This window comes from Spinacia oleracea, chromosome 1 (genome assembly GCF_020520425.1).
Source record: "Spinacia oleracea cultivar Varoflay chromosome 1, BTI_SOV_V1, whole genome shotgun sequence".
Classification (NCBI taxonomy): domain Eukaryota; kingdom Viridiplantae; phylum Streptophyta; class Magnoliopsida; order Caryophyllales; family Amaranthaceae; genus Spinacia; species Spinacia oleracea.
In genome coordinates this window covers 102,527,622-102,534,071 of record NC_079487.1, presented here as the reverse complement: position 1 = coordinate 102,534,071, position 6,450 = coordinate 102,527,622, and positions in this window count along the sequence as shown.

The following is a 6,450-nucleotide window of genomic DNA, read 5'->3' as shown; positions in this document are numbered from 1 at the left end:
AATTCAAGTCCCTTAAACTCTGTGCCGGTCAAAGCGGGTCGAGTATTCCGGGACGGAGGGAGTAGTTATTAATTATTATTTAGTTATTAATAAACATTTTTTATTATTATTTTGGGTAACTAACTACCAGTAGTTATTATTTATTATTTATTATTTCGGTAATATTTTGTTAAGCTAAGTTAAGTTCAGTTTAGTTCAGTATAGTTCAGTTCAATTCAGTTCAGGAGCTTTTAATTCAGTTCATTTCAGTTCAGTTCAATTCAGTTCAGTTCAGTTTAGTTCAGCTCTAAAGAACGTACATGGCCTTAGGTGGTATCACTGTCGGTCTTTAGTTTTTGGTTTTTTGGTTCTGAAAGTCATATGAATTAGATTGAATCATGAACAAAAAAAACAGTCATAACTATAGTACTCCGTAATCATATTTATTTTAAAAACTAACAGCAAAAAACTGAAAACTAGTTTCTGGTTTTCATATGTTGGTGTTTAGTTTTGTAAAAAATGAAAAACTGAAAACAAAGAATGACACCGAATGGACCCTAATTACTTCCATGTTCTCAAATACTCACACCACTTGCATTTGCGGGTAATTTTAGAAATGTTTGTGGTTAGTACATATTAAATAAATAAATTACTGCGTAGATGGAATAAATGGTGATCGATATATTAATTGTTTTATATGATACAGACACAATGATGAATTAGTGGTGTAATTTGAAAAGAGAAAGTGGTGCAAATATTTAGAAACGGTTGAAATAAACAAGTGTAGCCTGTATTAAAAAAACGGAGTGAGTATACAAAGGAAAGGGCATGAGAGGAGAGTGAGGTCCATAAAAGGAATGAAGAAATAATTAATAAAATAGGTGAGATTTAAGACCATTAGAGAAAGGTAATTTTTTTAAAGATATAACTCTTATTTAAAAACGACCAATTAACTCTTATTAATTTTTTTAAAGATATACCCCTAATGTTTCCAGAATGCACCAAATACCTCCGAGGTTTAAAACAATAACACAAAATGCCCTTAATGAGCATTTTCTGTCCATTCCGTTAACTCTTTAACTTTAATTAATTTATTTATTTTCCTTTATTTTCCTTTTCTTTTAACTCTTTCTCCTTCCCAGAAAGTGTCTCTCTTCCAACTCTCCATTGATGCTGCCATCTTAATTGAGAATTTCTACAACCCAATTTCAAAACCTACCAATTAAAGTAAAAGTTCCTATCATTTATCATTTTAATCATCAAATTCATATCCAAACCCAGACATAGTTATCCCCAGAAATTTAGAAAACAGGAAAAAAAAAATTCTAAAAAAATCTCCAGAACATCGATTTGAACTCCTTGTCAAAAATAGGGATAAGCGACTTCCAATTTGCAATTCAATTTCCTCCACAATCTTTTCAAATTCACGCCTCCAATTCGCTAGGGTTACAGAATCTCTCTCCTCTTCTCAAAATTTTGCACTTTGATTCTTTTTTTATCGTTTTCGGTTTGATTTTGGTACGCCGGCTGGGTGGTGTTGCGTGGTTGCGTCCATCGCGGAGGAGAAGGAGTCAGGGAGGGCGGGAGAAGGTGAACATGACGAAGAAGGAAGAAGGAGGCCGCGACTCAGGCCTAGGCGGCGCGGCGTGGTGTTGCATGGCTGGGGTGCTGCTGCATGGCTGTGCCCAGCGCGGAGGTGGAGGCAGGGAGCCGAGTGAAGGTGGATTTTTATTCCTCTCTTTCAAATCGAGACCACCATTGTTGTAGCTTGAGGAGAAAGAAAATGGTGGGTTTTTATTTTGGGAGGGATGAAGAAATTGAAGGAAAGTGACGGTGAGGAAAGAGATGAAGATTGACGGGATGAATGGGGATTTCCAAATTGATTTATTTGACATGCCATTATTGGAGGTTGAGTGATGGATTGAAGAAAGAGGGAAAAAAAATTGAGGCTAATTTTTTTTTTTTAAGATTATACTTAATTGTTTTGTTAGGTGTTTAATTAAGTTAATTAAGGGTTAATTAATGTTAAGATTAATTGAGAAAATAGTTGAATAAGGGCAAAAAAGTAAATTCACGCTAACGAAGACATAACGGAATGGACGGAAAATGCTCATTAAGGGCATTTTGTGTTATTTTTTAAAACCTCGGGATATTTGGTGCATTCTGGAAACAATAGGGGTATTAGATGCATTAAAGCAAAGCTCGGGGTCATTTCATGAAAAATCCATTTTTTTTGTTCACTCATGCCACATGTCAACAAGTCTGGCCATGAATTGGTCTTTCAAACGAGTTCATGAATTTATAGTTTCATTCTCTTTCTTCTCTTCTATCTCCTCTCTCTACGTGATTTATATATTTTTTTTAATTCTATTTTCTCTCCTCACCCCTAAACCTAAGATGTTGCTAAACATGGTCTGAGTTTCGCAAACTGAAGAAGTGTTGAGCATATCAATTGTCTGTTGGTTCAGTGGTGAGTGGGGCTGAACTTGATAGGGAGGACCCGTGTTCGATCTCCCGCAGCAACAATTGAGAGGGGACTGAAACCTATCCACTCATAACTCGCCCTGAATCCGAATTAGCCCTGAGGGTGAACCGGATGAAAAAAAATTAAAAAAAAAGTGCAGAGTATATACCGGTTGAGGTGCATTTATATTGCAGCATTTCCACTATGTGTCTATGTTCTTATAAATTGAATCAATTAATATTAAAAGTAATATTGCTTTTACATTCTCTACATCAATAATGTGTGAACCACTCGTGCAAATTTAGCGGACCATTATGGCATTATCCAAAAGTAATTAAGAAACCCCATCAAACTTTAGTACTTTACAACCCATTATAACTCACAAAAATAGATTATTGTATAGTGTATACATACATATAATTTAATCTTCATATATGTTATTGTCATCATTAGATTTGTAAATTTTACAACAAATTTGCCAACATGTTGGTGATATAAACCACACTAAAGCATTATTATTTATTTATTTATTTATTTATTAAAATGAGATATATTAAATCGCTAAGAAAATTAACAGTGGAAGTTATTAGGGGTTGTGGATAAGTTAATTAGTAGTGTTAAAAAGTTGTAATTTTCAAAAACAAAAAATGCACATAAATAGAGGAATAAGATATATATGAATGGTTGTGGTTAAAAGTTGGAAAAATTACATTATTTATGTATAGGGTAAGATGATTTATTTATTCATTATTGCTACAATACATGATTAAATTAACTAGTATGGAGTAATGAATGATTTCACATCGGAATATATTATTATTTACCTGGTTTTCACTTATTTTTTTATAAACTTAATGGAACTTATAAATTGTACTACGTGCTTGGATATCCCTTTTTTTCCTGAAGTTATATGACCTTGTTTTTTCTTACACACACTTTGCAAGAAAAAACAGTTTTTTTTGGTAAAGGCAATACAACAAAGCTAGGCTGCTTTTCTAGCACTTGAGGCTAACGAATGAGCCCTAGCAACAATAGACCTCAGAACTTTGGAACAACAAAAATAAGCGAATGAGGATATCTTTTGTTATCATGACAACTTCCATTCTGACTGACGTCGGGTCCTTCAGAATATTGATCACCTCCATGCAATCTGTTTGAATTTCAACTCTTGTGTCTATGCAAGTCACATCTTGAAGTGCGAGCCATATTGCTGACATCTCTGCATGAATCGGAGAAATGTCTCTAATGGTTTTCTGCCCTTCACGTTGCATGCCCGATGGAGTAGTTATCACCCACCCTGCTCCTGCATGATTATTCGTCATTGGGGTGTCCTTTTTGACCTTCTTACGGGCTCCATCTGTGATGATAACCGTTGGGTGAGGTCCCGAAGAAACGCCATGTCTCCAAAAGAGGTCCCCTAATTAAACTTCTCGTGCATCCCATGCTAGTTTTAGCCACCTGTAATCCCCCGTAAATTTATAAATTTTATAATATATATTAACGTACATTATTTATATTTAAATAGAATTTATGAATTTTAAGTAATAAATATATAATTAACGTATATTTATTTTATTTTAATTACGTTCTAAATATTTAACGATTTTAGAACTTTATTATATATTTAATGTATATTTAATTTTATTTAAATATATCCTAAATATTTTAACGGTTTGTGCAATCAAGAATGATTTTAGAATTTTATGTTGAAAAGAATTTGAATTACGAAATACATTGGAATTTGGAAAATAATCATAACCGGTTTTGGATTCAAACAAACTCAATTCTAATTCCTAGCCCAAGTTGACAAAGCCCAAATAGATAAACCCAAAACTCCCCACACTTGTTGAATTCACGTAAAACAAAAGAAACAAAAGCCAAAACCATTCCCTTTTCAATTTCACGTGAAAATCAAGCACCAAAAACCCTCAACCCTCATCCTCCCAATTTCGTGGAACCTGCTTCCTCTTCCTCCCTTTGCTCAGCCGCCAGCCGGCAGCCTCGCCGAACCACCGCCAGCTTCCTCTTCCGTTCGGTAATTTCGTCTTCCTCCCTCTCCCTCTTCTTCTTGCTTCTCCTTCATTCTTACTCTTCCCCTCTTTCTCACTTGCTGCTCTGTGTTCGAACCAGCAACCACCAGCCCAGCACCACCGCAGTCACCTTCGGCTCGTCGCTAACCTCTTTCCGCCACCCCTGCTCGCCGCCGCGAAACCCTATCGCCGACCAGCACGTTCTCTCTCCTCTCTGTTTCGTCACTACTCCACGCGGGCCATCACCACCTTCGGCAACCAGCCCAACCGCAACCTCCACCGCGCCCAGCCGCGTCTCCTAGCTCGCCACCACTGCCGTGCCTGCACCACCGCCGGCCAGCACTCTCCTTTCTCTCCTTTTTGGTTATTTCTTAAACCCTAAGTTATTTAAATATTTTGATTTAAGTTATTGATTTTAATTTATGTTTCTTGAATTAAATTATTAATCTTTATAGCTAAATTATAATTTTCAGATGTGATATTGATATTGTAAATTAATTAATTTCAGTTTTGGTTGATTAATATGTGAGTTAAGGTTTTAAATTAGTTTAGTGATTTAATTCATGTTTATTGAATTTAAATTATAAGTTATTATGATTAAATTATATTTTCAGATTATATATTATGTTTAAATAATAAATTCAATTTTCAGATTATGCGATTGCATTGAAATAATGATTTTTAATTATTAAAGCATGAATTTTTAAGGTTTTAATAGTTTTAAAATCATGGTATGATGTTTGTGAGTTATCAAGGTTATTGTTTTTATGATTTTAAGCATATTAATTATGGTTTGGCGAAGTTGTAAACTATTTTATATTGCTGGAATTTTAAAAAGGGATGCTTTATTGGAGCTTATGATAATTGGTGATCATTAGTGTAGTAATCACTATTCTAGGAAGTTAATTAATTAAGTTTCGATGTTAGGGAATGTTCTAAACATGTTTAGGATGTGTTTAGAATACGTTAGTGTTGCTGTAAATTATTAGGAATTGATTTGGGTATACGTTTCTTGATTATTTTAGGCGGAGAATTCTTTGTGGGTGACTTTTGAATTCGTTAAAGTGGCCTATCAGTTTGTTTACACAAGGTACGTACATACTTGTGTGCTTGGAATGTGTGTGATTTGTTGAAACCATATTGAAATGATTGATGAACTTCGTTATGTTGAAACGATTGAGGAACTTGGTTATGTTGAAATTGTTGATGAACTAGGTTATGTTGAAAGTGCATGTTTAATATTGTTGGATGGACATGTTAAGCATATATATTTCGTTATGAGAATTATAGCATGTTGGTATGGATGATTGATGCGAACATGTTGGTTGGGAACATTAGATTATTATACATATTGATTCAGATCGATTGTTCATTGTTCCCTTTTAGCTTTTCACTACTTTATAAGGGCCGAGGACCTTGTTTAGTAAGTTGAAACCTTATACCCATCTAGAGGGGTTGATCAGTATTAAAGGAAAGGTTGAATTAATTGGAATAAGTCTTGTGTGACATCTCTGTGATCACTTGTTTAATTCAAAGATAAAAGAAGTTGTGTTTACTTGTTAAATATAATATTTATGTTTGATGAGTCATAACCAAGTATTAAAAGTTAAGTCATGTAAAGTGAAGCTGAGTAGCAATAGCTTTAGACTGTGCACGTCTAAAGTGACGGACAATCAGGAGTTGGGGTCATGGGTCGCCTATGGCTTTTCTGGGGCCGGATTGATCACCGGTTCTATTTTATTTAAAAGTCCCTCGATATCGCAGGTCATTGGGGTTTACGGAGTCGCGCCCGTACCTCGTCTTCCTTAGTGAAGAAGAAGAAGTTTCTAGTAGACAGCTCAGTCCATTGCCTATTTCAATTAAAATAATACTCTTGTTATAAAAGTCTAGTCCAGTCTAGCTTAGTCTAGTCAAGTGTGGTATTCAAATTAATATGTGTCGTTTGCCCTTACTTATATTTCATTAACATCATGTTAG